This window comes from Nanorana parkeri, unplaced genomic scaffold, assembly GCF_000935625.1.
Source record: "Nanorana parkeri isolate BGI_ZX_2015 unplaced genomic scaffold, ASM93562v1 scaffold2474, whole genome shotgun sequence".
NCBI lineage: Eukaryota > Metazoa > Chordata > Amphibia > Anura > Dicroglossidae > Nanorana > Nanorana parkeri.
The window spans coordinates 30,570-47,557 of record NW_017308742.1 but is presented as its reverse complement, the minus strand read 5'-3'; positions in this window follow the sequence as shown (position 1 = coordinate 47,557).

Below are 16,988 nucleotides of genomic sequence, written 5' to 3'. Positions count from 1 at the left end.
GGGGGGGGGGGTGAATCTTGAAAATCAATTCTGGTAATTTTCAAGGCTCATAGGCAAGGTGTGGTCAAAATATAGTTCAGCAGGGAGACAGTTCTCCTTTTATGTGGCTTTGAGGGCAATAAAAAATTACAGTGCCCTATTTCAGAGACAGTAGCCAGTCATAGTGTACAGTGACTAAAGAGTAAGCAGCTTGATTAAGCTGCAATGTAAGAGAGAGAGACAAAGCAGTTTTTATCCTAAAACAAAAGTCATTATTTCAGAGACAGCATCCAGAAATATTGTATAGACTCGCTGCACATTATGCAAGTGGTGTTACTGGGCCACAATTCAATAGGGAGAGATGGGGCAGGTTTTATCATAAAGTACAATTTAGATGATATTATTTATGAGACAAAAGCCAGAAATACTGTACAGACTCCTTGCACACTATGTCAGGTTTTTTTTTTACTGGGTTGAAAGTTCAGAGGCAGAGATGGGGCAGGTTGTATCATTAAGTAAAAACTATATGTATTATTTCAGAGACACAGCTGGAACTACTGAACAGATTCCATAGTCATCATTGAAGCAGTCGGAGTAGGCCACATTTTGAAAAAGACACACAGCTTGCAGCTTTTCCTCCCAAAAAACACATTTAAGTTACACACACACACACACACACACAATTTGAAAAATATGCATACTTCTTTTAGAAAAAGAAAACATCCTGAAAATGCTATAATCCCAAACTGCAACAATTATCCAGAAAGAGGGCCAATATGGCAAATGTTTTTTTTGTTAAAGCATCTAGGAATGACACACCAAGCAAAACAACTCTATTTATATACAGTAGTTACAAAACGTTTATTAACTCCAAGACAGACTTATAGTTAACAATTCATAAATACATGCTTTAAAGCAAAGGTGATTGATGTGCATATAGTTACACCACCATCTTGAAATGTTACAGTATTGTTACAAAGAGCAGAACTGTCATAATAACAACTCTGCTCCCAAATGTAAACAAAGGGATGGAACAAGTCCTGTGACATCATGATTACCTGTGCCCCTTTGTAATACTACATATAAATAAAAATACTTTGCAAATAATACATTACATTGTAGTTATTTCAGAGACAGAAGAAAAAATAAATTTTTCAGGTTGAGACTGAAGAAAATGTACTGATTTACTGCACAGAATGTAGCCCTTTTGAATAGGATTCCATTTCTGTGGTAGAGCAGTCAGACTGTTGCTGGAAAATAAAAATGACATTGTATTTTTTCTGCGACAGAAGACAAATAATTGTACAGATATGCCGCACAATTTTTAAGCCTTTTTGATATGCCACAATTTCCGAGGGAGCAACCAGGCAGTTTATAATCAAGGAATCACTGTTGGGCCACACTATTTCAAAGAGACTATATCCACAAATATTCTTCCAGGCAGTTCACTGAAATAGGCACAAAAAAGGGACAAATGCACAGCTCACCATTCTAAACACCTCTTTGAATGGTGACAAGATGGTACATGCATCCTGAATAAATGCGCCAAATGGTGAAGTACGTAAAAAAATGAATTTATTAAACAATAAAACACACTTACAAGATAGCCAGAATGAAATTGCCTTGACTTTCGTCCCTTGACTTTTTCCAGGAAAGGTTCACATGATGTGGAATCGATTGATTGTTTGCTGCAGGGCGATTTCATTCTGGCTATCTTGTAAGTGTGTTTTATTGTTGCAATAAATGGTTGCAATAAAAGGTTGCTGGAAACCCTGACTTTTGTAGGGAGGAGGCTGGCACACAAGAAAACCCTTATCATTGGCCCTGGTCACTTGACCACAGTTCAGAGGCCGGAAAGTGCATTGTTTATAATTGGTCTCTATTGTTATCAGCTGCAGCTCACCCCTAGTGATCAACCTGTCTAGCCAACGTTTCGTATAACAAGAATGGCTGGATAAAGTTGCAAATCCTCTGGTGGGTAAAACAATAAACATAAATGTATCTAAACTATATTTGACTGCCTTCCTAGAGTTTAATTTAAAGCCATGATTCTTCTTAATCATGATTTAAAATAGCAGGATATAATATTAGTGTGTATAAATGACTTGAAGTATATTTACATTTATTTAGATGTTTATTGTTTCAAATCCAAATTTGTAACGGGTATGGAAAAATATTTTTATTGGTATTCTAATTACTGATTTTTACTACTACTATAATAATTACTGCATTTTTTTCTCTTTCTATAGTACCAATATTCTGGTCTAATAACACAAAATAAAACAAGCATTTATAATATAATAAAAACATTCTAAATGTAACTAATATATCAATATTTGTATAAAACAGATTGTAAAAACCCCAACATTTCAATCTACAGTATAGCACTAAATAAAATAAAGATAAAGAATTGGATACTGTTTTCACTTTTTGGTTTATTACCTTGTAGAAAAATATAGAATACATTACCCTTTATGAACCATGACAAACTGGATACATACTTTATTCCATTATGTTCATCCACATGTTGAACTTCAGAAATGCATGCCCTCACATTAGTTATGCTATTAAGTTAATGAGGCAAAATATATGAAACATTACGCATGGTAAATAAAAAAAATGGCATAAAAAAAGGATTTTTAATTTAATTAAACAATATGCAGCCTGTAAACTGTGTTAACATGGTTTCAGAACAAGCACTACGATTTTAAAATGTAATAATGCTCAGTTATATTGAATCTGATTTCTGGTAGAATCCAGTTTTAATGTAAGTTTCATAGTAGCAAACATTACGTACAATTGGGCAATTTAGAAAACAGCAAATGTTAGATTTGCCATGTATTCACCATGCATCCTCATTATTAGTCTTCATTCCAAGAAGATTCACCAATAACTGGATTTGATGAATCTTTAGTCGGAAATGGTGCTTTAGATTACATTTGTAACCTTTAAAAACAAGCTAGTTACATTTTAAACTAGGTTAAAAGGTAGTACTGTATATGGAACAATAGTTCTGCCTTGTTGTCAGAGTACTTCTGAACTTAAAAAATATATGTTTTGTTAAAAATAGAATGATATCAAATAAAATGAAAAAAACAAGTTAGAAAGAAATACAGCATTGTAACCTTCATGCTTCCATGTCTGGTGTCAGGTCTTCTCATTATGTCTCAAAACGCTGTTATATCCTTAGAATTCTCTGTTTCCATCCCATCCGCTATTGATTACAGCTGCTTCTATTAGTGTTTCCCAATACCATTCTCAATTCAGCTGTCTCTATACCTGTCCCACGACTCCTCCCCTTCCTCTTCAGCCCTTACTCCAAACTGTATAAACTGTGACCTAAGCACATATAACCAGGCTTGAGAAAAAGGCAGATAGCCTTGAAAAGCCTTGCTATGATTACCCCAACCTGGAAGTGAACACCTAGAGTTCCTCACAGCCATGGGGAGCTGAGCCACTGACAACTCTGCAGAATGCTGACTGACTCCACTCTGCTGTACACTGATTGAGGAAACCCGCCAGCACACCTCACCAACATTGCTGATATACAGTACCACCAGTTTCACCGACTCCTGGGACTGAGGAGAAGCGCTTAGTTTACTGTTCCTCTTCCCCCTGCTGGTCAGGACTGGCTTAATGACAACCAGTGTGCCTTCAACGGTTCAAGGTAATCTATACCCACCACTGCTGTAATTGAAATTTTGTAATTTTTTCTCTTCTCTGTTTTGCATTTTAAATTTAGAGTGATGTTTCCAATTAACTCCTGATTTGATGATTGTCCCAGTGAAATCAGAGATTTTTTGTGTGGGACCCCCGCAGCTGATATATATGCAGGCATTTACCTGTCTTTTGTGAGTTCATACATTACCGCTCTTTTCTGTCCTCTGGTGTCACATAGATAATACACAAGGTTGTTGCACTCTTCTCTTGTTTTTTCATTTTTTATGTAACCTTTAAAACAAGCTAGTTTCATAAGTTACATGTTAAACTAAGTGAGAAGCTAGTATTGTATATGGAGCAACAGTTCTGCCCTGTTGTCAGAGTACATCTGGACTTCAAAAATGTATGTTTTGTAAAAATAGAATGATATAAAATAAAATGAAATGATTATGTTTTTCCATCCAGACAGAGTTGTGTTGCAACCAACACTGCAGTTTACGTCCTATTGTCAATAATCCAGTGATCCTGGAACACAACTGCTGGTGATTTTGGCAGTGTCCTGGACCCATAATTGCATAAGCATAGCTAAGTTACCCAGGCCAGCAGAGTGTAAAATAATGATATGTAGTGACTGCATGGACGCTCACAATCTGTGTCCAGGTGTGAACTTTCATACCTCCTTTTTATACAGAATTGCTGGTTAATACATTTATTAACCAGCATCATCATCTATATAAATAGATGAATTTATGATTTTGTCATGTCATGAAGGACACATAAAAAGCATGTCACCAGATACCCCTTTACTTTGAGGGTGTATATGACCTGTTTTGCATTGCTTTCTTTAGACCCAGCAGGTTTTATTGGGATGTGTTTGCATTGAAAGCTAAGCAGATAAAACCCAGCCTTTCATGGAGTTTTGCATTGGAACACTTGCATTTGAGCAGTGCTGCATTTAAATGCAAAAGGCAGTGATTGAAAAAACTTGATGGACATGTGTCTTTTTTCACTAACTATGTGACTAACTATGAAACCCTTGACCCCTATAAGTGGTTAGCATTATTGTCACATGTCCAGCGACTTTATAATAATTTGTATAGGCTCTTTGTACAGAAGCTGAGATTGATTGTATTTTATAAATTTTTATGCAGCCAACTGCTCTATGCTATCAGCCAGGTTGTGACTGCTAGATAGACTGCTAGAAGTCCAGTGACAGTGCAGTGATGTGTCGCCTCCATGGCTGTTTGCGTACAGTGTGATCAGCGGAGGTCACACTGAACTCGACCAATTGCATTGTGATCCTAGGCTGAGAGCCACTAATAACGGCTCTCAGCCTGATCTCGAGTGGCTTTATTGTCTACTGACAGCAGTGCCGCTAGCGAGCATGTGACTGACATTTATTGGAGCACTTTGAGGTGGAGGGGGCGGGTACAGCTGGCTTCGGCTGTCTGAGAGCCGGAGCCAGCTGTCACTTACGCAGCAGGGGGCTGATCCCGACAGTAAAGTCAGGATCCTTTGACAGCCTGGCCGGCTCCAGCGAGGCTTTGCCAGTCTCAGCTAATAGTGGGCTGTAGCCCGTTATTAGCTGAAAATGGGTAATGTACTACTCCTACTTTCTTATAAATAGACTTTTACTTGGCACCTGCTGCATATTTTTACTATGTATGTTTTGAAAATACTCAGTAAATATGTGCAGTGGGTAGGTACCAATTTTTAAAGTCTTTTTAAAACATGGTTTTTATCCATATGGTGTTAAACAACAAAATTGTATTGCTCAGGGTAAAGGATTGGTATAGGAAGGATATCGCTGGTAAATTTGTTCAAACCTTATAAGAATTGGGGCCTACTGCCCATTGTCTCTCACATTATATATATATTAGTTTCCTTCGCTGAGGTATAAGCTCTTATGTACAGTTAATTCCTGATCTTGTCACTCCAATTGATAAAGAAGTATTTCCTGTATGTTTCTGACCATGCTAAGCAAAGAAGGAGACCCGGGCTAGCGTGGTCAGTTTGCTTTCTCTTTGGAACATACAGGACGCCATGCCAACACATGGCAAGCCCTAATTCCTATAGTCAGATTGTTGCTAACACGCCCCGGCCAAGCCCTGCTCAGCTTGAATGACAGGTCTCCATGGTGCAAAACAGCTGTGATTTCAGCATGTAAGAGGGTGTTCCCTCCTTTTGAGGGACTGTAGTACTTCTACTGATCCCTGGATGGCACTAATGATCTATTACTACAAAATTCTAGTGCAGGAAGGACTCGTGGGTGAAGAAGTCTGGCAAATCACTATGTAAGAAGTCATGTATTCAGAGGCTCCCCTCTAGAGTAGCCTGTTGAATCTGTTAGAGCATGGTCCTGGAATGTAAGACCTTAGGCCTTGGGCCTGATCTCGGAACACATTTGGGAGTAAACAACACATTTGTTTTGCGATCGCACGGCATCAGAACTCAGGGCATTGCGGTACCACACGTTTCAGTGCGGTGATTGCACTGCGGGTGGAAGGCGTGGCTGCAGAGCCATTCAAATAAATGGCACCACCAAGCCCCCTCCTGATCCAAAACGTGGGGAGGGTTTGTGTATGTGATCCAGTGTGTTAATGGCACGGAACCTAATAAGAGCTTGTGCACACCATGGCCTGCATTTTACAGCCCATTCATTAAATCCAGGCTGCTGGGGGGAACCCTATGGTTGGAGGAGAGATGGTCACATAACTTTGACAGGTCACACACCAAGATCTCCACCCAGCTTTTTTTTCTTCCTTTTAGAAGACAAGGCCTCTAAAGGCTTCATAGTCTGACTGTGCTTTATAATGTGGTATAGCCACAGTAAGGCCATACCACTGCTTTATAAATGTCCCCCTTAGCTTAAATTCCAATGCGGGACTTGCAGAAATTTTGTATGTTTTGTTTTGTGTTGACTTTCTTTGGGTGTTTATGTTTTCTCCCTCAGCTCAAAAACGTATTGCTAGATAATCTGATCCTATTGTGTATACCTTTTTTATGTAAGCTCCTTCAGTGGCAGGAACTGATGTAAAGGGTATAAATGGGTACATGGTGAAATATTTGCTTCACTTCTGATTAACTTATTTACATGCAACACCACCATTTCTTTGTGTTTTTCAACTAGTAAAAAATTACAGTAATTCCACAAATTACCACCAAAAAATTCCAGCCAGGCACACCAGAGAGTAGGCCCTCCTCTATGCTGATATTAACTGATTTTTGCCCCCTGCACTGTGCTAACCTAGCCCCATTCCCTCACCAGATGAATACTCACCTTGCAATAGTCACTCACGCCCTCAAGGCATTGATTATATCTGCCTGCTGATCTTATGTGTGCCAGCCGGACCTGCACAAAAGCTTCTCTGGGACCTTCCCACAATGAGGGAGGCACTTGGGCGACAGTCCTATAAAGTTTTATAGGAAGCTACTGCAAGACAAGGATGGTGCATGGAAGATCAGCAGCAGGGTGTAAAAAACTTGGGCATGATTACAAGGTAAAAGTGGGTCTGGGGAGGGGACAAAAAGCATATGTGCACATATCCTTTAAGCACTGGGTGTCTGGTCCAACGTCAGACACAACAAAGGGCCTAACTCCCCAACCACTAGCACAATGCTGATATGCAGCTGCTCATATACAGCTTACCTGACCCTATGAATAAGTTGCTACCCCATCCTTGTGGTTTAGTACTGAGGTCTAAAGGACACATCACAGATATATAGCTAAAAGAGTGTAGACGTATGGGTTGCACTGCTTTTTTAGGTTAGGCACAATTAAAATTGTTTGATATTTCCTATAACATAAATGTTCACTCTTTGACTTCAGGCCCACTTGAGTCCACTTGAGTGTCCCAGGGCATTTATTTAGTTTTGGAAATGTCTCTGTTATGCACATTATGTCTTTTAACATTTTTAGCCTACCCTAACATATTATATATTGTCTTTTTAAGGTACAGATAGCACTTGAATGTGGTAGCAGATTTGTACAAAATATTTTTTCTTATGAATTTTTGAAAAAATTAGAAAATGCCTGTGATTTTTTTCCCAATGATTCACATCATTTGTTCACCACCACATGTGTGTCTCAATAAATCACTATCAAAGTATGATGATTAAAATAATATCACATAAGTGTGAGTTCTCTGTAACATATCAGAATAGTAAAGCTTGAAATAAATGTATGTGTTTTTATTTAGGAGAGCTTTATTCTCCTTAAATTTCAACGGACATGGGAAAAATTGCTTTGTGTAAACTGTTCGCATTGCATTAAGATAAGATAAGATAAGATAAGATCAGGTTGGATTGGCGAGGGTACAGATTAACACCACATCATCTTTTTCAAAGGTTTACAATTACTAAGAATGCAAATGACATTGAGTTAATGTTGACACTTGGGTAGTAAACAAAAACAAAAATGTAATCCAAATCATCTGGCATCATTGTTGGGACCTGTGGATTAATCTGGGGGGATTTTCTAAAATGTAGTTTTAGGGGTAATATATGTATTCTCCCTCTTATCTATCTATCTATCTATCTATCTATCTATCTATCTATCTATCTATCTATCTATCTATCTATCTATCTATCTATCTATCTATCTATCTATGTGTGTGTAGCCCTTGCTTAGATACTGTCCCCTTAAGAGAAAATATCAGTTGCAGAGCACAGTAAAACTGAGCCTGCATTATAGAGACTTTGATTCAGCTGCTGCTGAGAGCTGAAAGGACCTGTGAGAGTTGCAGCCACTGTGCAATGGAGACACAGCCAGCCAGTGCAGCATAGGCCTACAAGGCCCAGACAGCACACCAAAGAGGGGAAAAGACTGTATGGATCTATACTGAGCATGCCAGAATGAGATTTAATTCTCTTGTGCTGCATTGATGAGTGTGGGGCCTGTTTTTGGCTCCCTGCTCATTTGGATTAAGCACGCTACCACCAGTGGTGCTGCCGTCACCATTGGAGACCGGGTCCGTCATTACTCTGGAGAACAGACATCTGGAGGACCACAGAGAGAGGATTGAGAGACTGCTGAGGCAGAGTGCCACCTAGGCACCTGCTGGACGCTGACTGGAGAGGAGTATCCCTTTTGCTGGCACAAGTGGGAATCACCAGCAGAAATGGAGATTCACTGGTTTGGTGAGGGGCTATCAGCGTTGCCTTTCTTCTGCTATTTAGAGTGGTTCAGCTAAAAAGGGCCCAACGTTGCCAAAACATTGTTAGACCTACAGGCCTGAAGTATACCAAATAGGACAGGATTGCACTATAGGTGTGAATAGTTCTGGTGTTAGTGAAGTTCTATTTGTTTAGTCAGGTAGCACTCTAATCTATTAAATATAATCTGCTATTCAGTATTATTATTTTGGCTAAGACTTTATTAACTCTTCAGTTTCAGGGTTACTGTTCATTATACCTGTTTTAGTGTGTTAGTCGGTTGCCAGCTTTTACCTGCATAAATTTAGGGCTTCGTCTTATCATTAAAGCCCAATTTACACATTCCACAAGGTGTGTTGCGGATCTAGTCTGGTAGTCTGGGCAGTTTATCCTGGTGTGGGACAGAAGAACCAAAAATTCACAGCGACTCCTTTGAGGGTGAGTGCTATCTATCTATCTATCTATCTATCTATCTATCTATCTATCTATCTATCTATCTATCTATCTATCTATCTATCTATATCAACAGGCCACTTGTAATAGCGATCTACTGCTGTCTGTAATCAGCCAGCAATAGATCACATGATTCAATAATGACATCATACTGTAAACAAAGTGCACTACAATACAAGTGATCAGTTAAACAATCTGAATATCCAACATACCTCCTGAATACACAGCCATTAGGGGGTATGTTAGATTTTCAGATCGTTCAACCGGTCACTTGTATTCTAGTGTACTTTGTTTACAGTATTATGTAATTTTTGAATCATGTCACTTGGAAGGAATATGACATAATTCTGATGCCAGGGGGAGTGGATGGCTGTTTTTTGAATGTTTTCTCTGACATTGCACTTGGTATGTCTGGTATATAAGGTTGTGGGTTTGGTGGAGCATTTGTCATATTAGGCCTGATGAAGAGGGACCCTGCGTGGCCCAGAAACATTGCATTTGTAACGTACCTCGGCTCCATGCCGCGTCCCGTGTGCGTTCCACCGTGGAACGCATCAGACGGGGAAGCCGCCGAGGGTTTCCTCCCCCATTAGGGGAAGTGCTATGCGCTCCACGCTGGTGGAAAAGATACTTGATTCCAGGAGACCCAGAGGCTGTATCCAGTACCTCATCCGTTGGAAGGGGTATGGTCCTCTTGACGATTCGTGGGTGAGCGCCCAGGATGTACACGCTCCCTTGCTAAAGCGGAGGTTCCATAGCAGGTATCCCTCCAAGCCCGCACCCTCGCGGAACCCCGGAGGGGTTCCCTTGAGCAGGGGGTACTGTAACGTACCTCGGCTCCATGCCGCGTCCCGTGTGCGTTCCACCGTGGAACGCATCAGACGGGGAAGCTGCCGAGGGTTTCCTCCCCCATTAGGGGAAGTGCTATGCGCTCCACGCTGGAACGCAGAAGTGCGCCGCGGCCGCATGACGTCACGGCCGCGGCCTATTTAAACTGGCTGTGAACGCTGTAGGGTGTTCACTATTGGGTTCGCAAGCCCAAACAACCCCAGGAACTTTGCTCCCAGGAATACTGCCTCCACTGTCTACAGGAGGATGAGCCTAGCACCCTGAAGACCACTGCACCTAAAAGCGCAAGTACTTCTCAGTGCTCTCTGGGCCATTATATGGGACTTGAGAGGTTGTCCTCTATTGTATTGAGAGATGTGCATAACTTATGGACTGCCTATGTTATTCTGCATTGAGATCTGCATCTGCTATATCTAGCCTACATAACCTAGACGGACCTTGATATTTATAACCGTGATAATACCAACTGTCTAAATATATAACCGGAGTTCTCTTGGGGTTACGTATTGCTCAGTGGAACTACTTGCACATCATACATTTAGTACCCAGTTGTCCATTGTGGGGTTATGCCCGAATAACGCTCACGCTTCCCTCTTTTGTTCTTTTGTTGAAACCGGCGAATGATGCAAGAACCCCAAACTCTCTGTCATTGCAAGGGAGTGACGCCTGGGGTTCATTGACTGAGTGCCGTCCAGTAAACCACACCCCGAAACCTCGAATCCGCAGTTGTGATCCTGACCAAGCTACTTAGAACCAGCGGCTGTGACAGCATTGTAATGTGGCATAATGCGTTAATAAAGAAGAAGTTTTGGACACAAGTTTTTCAGTGTGCTGGTGATGTTCCTGACATTACTTCTTTTTCTTTTACCTGACATTACCATGACATTAATTATGACACCATCTCTTCCAATGTAAACACAATGCAATGTATTTGCAGTGATCTGCTGCAAATACTTTTTGGAATGCTGTGTAGCAAGATCTGAAGCCCAGGAGCTAAAAGTGCTGGGTGCTGGCTGTCATTGACAGCAGGCAATTGCAGCCTACATCTTTTGATCCCCTTTTAATGCACTCTGCCAGAAACATGAAATATCATCAGTATGGTAGGGAACCTGCCAACTCTCAGCATACCAGCCTAAGAGATACCAACCTTTATGCTTGGTATGTTTACGAAGGAGTGTAAATCTCTTTCAATAAAAAAAAAAACTGCAGAAAATTCCTAATTCCAAATTCAGATTGGAAGCCATGTAGCTAATTACATAAAGCCAATGCAGGTCATGGCAAAAAGCAGTGAACGTGATTGACAAAGTGCTTGTGTTTATTTTCTCATAAATAACTATTTAGGTCTAGACTTCTAATGAGAATTGATGATATTCTAAGGAACAAGAAGATCAGTTTGCTACATTTATTCCTAATCATCATTCTGCCAGAAACAGTGATTTGTGATATCACAAAACTGCCCACAGATTGCAGAAAATAATGTGTAAACAGCATCCTTCCTAATATATCTGAATGTTTTTGCAAAGTTACAACTCCTTTGTTAGTTTGTGCATTTAGGCAGTGCTGGGACTGTCCTTCAATGCTGGCAGGAGCAGACATAAATGTGTTTAAAAAAAACAGACACCATATCATTTTCAAAATGATGCAAATATCTGCATGCTGTTTCCATCCTTTCTTTTGGACATAACTTACACTGAAACTAAACTAAAATACATACATTGTTGTTCTATCATATAACATAAAATATAGTAAAGTCATAAATTAAATTACTAACCCTGAAAAAATACCTCAGTGGGACATTTGTTTTCATGGTTACTAACACTAGACATGAATAAGTGCATTTTTAAATGATAAATGTTGGTTCCAAATAAACATAAAGGGCTCCATTTTACATTGCACATTATATACCACCAAACCCAGAGATACACTGACTCAAAGAAAGAGTTCTACAGAATATTCCCTCAGCATAAATCAGCGTATGTAGTTTTTACAATTAGAGGGGCGTTCCTGTTCTTGAATTAAATTGATAAATAAGATATGAAGGAAATCAAACAGGAGAGCCAGTGTGTTATTGTGGAAGCAGGAAAAAAAATATTTTTCTGACTTATTTCTTAGAATGCAGTCTCCCTACAGTGTCAGTCTGGGAATTTGAGACCCACTCCTAAATCAATTTACAAAGTTCAAAAGCAATGTGTTAGAATTGATCACATATTTTTCATGCACCTTCCTTGTCACTTAAATCCACTATGAGACATATAGTGCATGGCATGGTGTGAGAGCTCTGCTTACTTTGCTCTGGTCAACTATTTTGTGTGTTTTTTAATTAAAATTTTTTTTTTAATGTACTTATTTTTACTTGTTCTGTAGTTTCTTGGCTTTATTTTTAATGTATCTATATGTTCTTTGCTTGCAGAAGCAGACCTCAGCAGAGTATAGTGGACAGAAAGAGGTGTAATCAGTAAAAACACAGTATAGGAATGATTTGGGGGTTTTGTTCTTTAGCGCTTTGAGTAAATAGTGAATTCATGCATTTCCTGGTGTTTGAACTGTGGTCACATGGCTTAGAAGGGGCAATCATGGGGGTTTTCATATGTGCTAGACACCCCCCTATAAAAGTCAGGGTTCTCAGCAGCCTTTGTTCAGTGTGTGTTGGAAGAGACATGGAATAGTTAGGGAAAAGATCAGAGCTTTTTTGCAGGGAGAGATGTTGCTGCTGGTGATTGCTAAAAATGTCTATATTTACACTGAGACACAAACACACTGAGGGGAATTTATCAAATCTGGAGCAGCTGTGCATGACAACCAATCAGCTTCTCTCTTTCATTTTCAAATCTTAACTGAACAAACTGAAGAGAGAAGCTGATTGGGTCCCCTTGGCAACTGCTCCAGATTTTGTCTGCTCCAATTTTTGCTCCCCCCCTCCCCTGTGTGCCTGTAGCAGATTAGGGACAGATTACAGGGAGAGATACCTTTTTGTGTGTGTTGTAGAAGCAACTTCCATTGCTGTTCAGCTGCTGCACCCACCCGCCCCCCTTCTATCTATCTATCTATCTATATCAACAGGCCACTTGTAATAGCGATCTACTGCTGTCTGTAATCAGCCAGCAATAGATCACATGATTCAATAATGACATCATACTGTAAACAAAGTGCACTACAATACAAGTGATCAGTTAAACAATCTGAATATCCAACATACCTCCTGAATACACAGCCATTAGGGGGTATGTTAGATTTTCAGATCGTTCAACCGGTCACTTGTATTCTAGTGTACTTTGTTTACAGTATTATGTAATTTTTGAATCATGTCACTTGGAAGGAATATGACATAATTCTGATGCCAGGGGGAGTGGATGGCTGTTTTTTGAATGTTTTCTCTGACATTGCACTTGGTATGTCTGGTATATAAGGTTGTGGGTTTGGTGGAGCATTTGTCATATTAGGCCTGATGAAGAGGGACCCTGCGTGGCCCAGAAACATTGCATTTGTAACGTACCTCGGCTCCATGCCGCGTCCCGTGTGCGTTCCACCGTGGAACGCATCAGACGGGGAAGCCGCCGAGGGTTTCCTCCCCCATTAGGGGAAGTGCTATGCGCTCCACGCTGGTGGAAAAGATACTTGATTCCAGGAGACCCAGAGGCTGTATCCAGTACCTCATCCGTTGGAAGGGGTATGGTCCTCTTGACGATTCGTGGGTGAGCGCCCAGGATGTACACGCTCCCTTGCTAAAGCGGAGGTTCCATAGCAGGTATCCCTCCAAGCCCGCACCCTCGCGGAACCCCGGAGGGGTTCCCTTGAGCAGGGGGTACTGTAACGTACCTCGGCTCCATGCCGCGTCCCGTGTGCGTTCCACCGTGGAACGCATCAGACGGGGAAGCTGCCGAGGGTTTCCTCCCCCATTAGGGGAAGTGCTATGCGCTCCACGCTGGAACGCAGAAGTGCGCCGCGGCCGCATGACGTCACGGCCGCGGCCTATTTAAACTGGCTGTGAACGCTGTAGGGTGTTCACTATTGGGTTCGCAAGCCCAAACAACCCCAGGAACTTTGCTCCCAGGAATACTGCCTCCACTGTCTACAGGAGGATGAGCCTAGCACCCTGAAGACCACTGCACCTAAAAGCGCAAGTACTTCTCAGTGCTCTCTGGGCCATTATATGGGACTTGAGAGGTTGTCCTCTATTGTATTGAGAGATGTGCATAACTTATGGACTGCCTATGTTATTCTGCATTGAGATCTGCATCTGCTATATCTAGCCTACATAACCTAGACGGACCTTGATATTTATAACCGTGATAATACCAACTGTCTAAATATATAACCGGAGTTCTCTTGGGGTTACGTATTGCTCAGTGGAACTACTTGCACATCATACATTTAGTACCCAGTTGTCCATTGTGGGGTTATGCCCGAATAACGCTCACGCTTCCCTCTTTTGTTCTTTTGTTGAAACCGGCGAATGATGCAAGAACCCCAAACTCTCTGTCATTGCTAGAGAGTGACGCCTGGGGTTCATTGACTGAGTGCCGTCCAGTAAACCACACCTCGAAACCTCGAATCCGCAGTTGTGATCCTGACCAAGCTACTTAGAACCAGCGGCTGTGACAGCATTGTAATGTGGCATAATGCGTTAATAAAGAAGAAGTTTTGGACACAAGTTTTTCAGTGTGCTGGTGATGTTCCTGACATTACTTCTTTTTCTTTTACCTGACATTACCATGACATTAATTATGACACCATCTCTTCCAATGTAAACACAATGCAATGTATTTGCAGTGATCTGCTGCAAATACTTTTTGGAATGCTGTGTAGCAAGATCTGAAGCCCAGGAGCTAAAAGTGCTGGGTGCTGGCTGTCATTGACAGCAGGCAATTGCAGCCTACATCTTTTGATCCCCTTTTAATGCACTCTGCCAGAAACATGAAATATCATCAGTATGGTAGGGAACCTGCCAACTCTCAGCATACCAGCCTAAGAGATACCAACCTTTATGCTTGGTATGTTTACGAAGGAGTGTAAATCTCTTTCAATAAAAAAAAAAACTGCAGAAAATTCCTAATTCCAAATTCAGATTGGAAGCCATGTAGCTAATTACATAAAGCCAATGCAGGTCATGGCAAAAAGCAGTGAACGTGATTGACAAAGTGCTTGTGTTTATTTTCTCATAAATAACTATTTAGGTCTAGACTTCTAATGAGAATTGATGATATTCTAAGGAACAAGAAGATCAGTTTGCTACATTTATTCCTAATCATCATTCTGCCAGAAACAGTGATTTGTGATATCACAAAACTGCCCACAGATTGCAGAAAATAATGTGTAAACAGCATCCTTCCTAATATATCTGAATGTTTTTGCAAAGTTACAACTCCTTTGTTAGTTTGTGCATTTAGGCAGTGCTGGGACTGTCCTTCAATGCTGGCAGGAGCAGACATAAATGTGTTTAAAAAAAACAGACACCATATCATTTTCAAAATGATGCAAATATCTGCATGCTGTTTCCATCCTTTCTTTTGGACATAACTTACACTGAAACTAAACTAAAATACATACATTGTTGTTCTATCATATAACATAAAATATAGTAAAGTCATAAATTAAATTACTAACCCTGAAAAAATACCTCAGTGGGACATTTGTTTTCATGGTTACTAACACTAGACATGAATAAGTGCATTTTTAAATGATAAATGTTGGTTCCAAATAAACATAAAGGGCTCCATTTTACATTGCACATTATATACCACCAAACCCAGAGATACACTGACTCAAAGAAAGAGTTCTACAGAATATTCCCTCAGCATAAATCAGCGTATGTAGTTTTTACAATTAGAGGGGCGTTCCTGTTCTTGAATTAAATTGATAAATAAGATATGAAGGAAATCAAACAGGAGAGCCAGTGTGTTATTGTGGAAGCAGGAAAAAAAATATTTTTCTGACTTATTTCTTAGAATGCAGTCTCCCTACAGTGTCAGTCTGGGAATTTGAGACCCACTCCTAAATCAATTTACAAAGTTCAAAAGCAATGTGTTAGAATTGATCACATATTTTTCATGCACCTTCCTTGTCACTTAAATCCACTATGAGACATATAGTGCATGGCATGGTGTGAGAGCTCTGCTTACTTTGCTCTGGTCAACTATTTTGTGTGTTTTTTAATTAAAATTTTTTTTTTAATGTACTTATTTTTACTTGTTCTGTAGTTTCTTGGCTTTATTTTTAATGTATCTATATGTTCTTTGCTTGCAGAAGCAGACCTCAGCAGAGTATAGTGGACAGAAAGAGGTGTAATCAGTAAAAACACAGTATAGGAATGATTTGGGGGTTTTGTTCTTTAGCGCTTTGAGTAAATAGTGAATTCATGCATTTCCTGGTGTTTGAACTGTGGTCACATGGCTTAGAAGGGGCAATCATGGGGGTTTTCATATGTGCTAGACACCCCCCTATAAAAGTCAGGGTTCTCAGCAGCCTTTGTTCAGTGTGTGTTGGAAGAGACATGGAATAGTTAGGGAAAAGATCAGAGCTTTTTTGCAGGGAGAGATGTTGCTGCTGGTGATTGCTAAAAATGTCTATATTTACACTGAGACACAAACACACTGAGGGGAATTTATCAAATCTGGAGCAGCTGTGCATGACAACCAATCAGCTTCTCTCTTTCATTTTCAAATCTTAACTGAACAAACTGAAGAGAGAAGCTGATTGGGTCCCCTTGGCAACTGCTCCAGATTTTGTCTGCTCCAATTTTTGCTCCCCCCCTCCCCTGTGTGCCTGTAGCAGATTAGGGACAGATTACAGGGAGAGATACCTTTTTGTGTGTGTTGTAGAAGCAACTTCCATTGCTGTTCAGCTGCTGGACCCACCCGCCCCCCCCCCTTCATTTTTTTGTGAACGGGTGATTT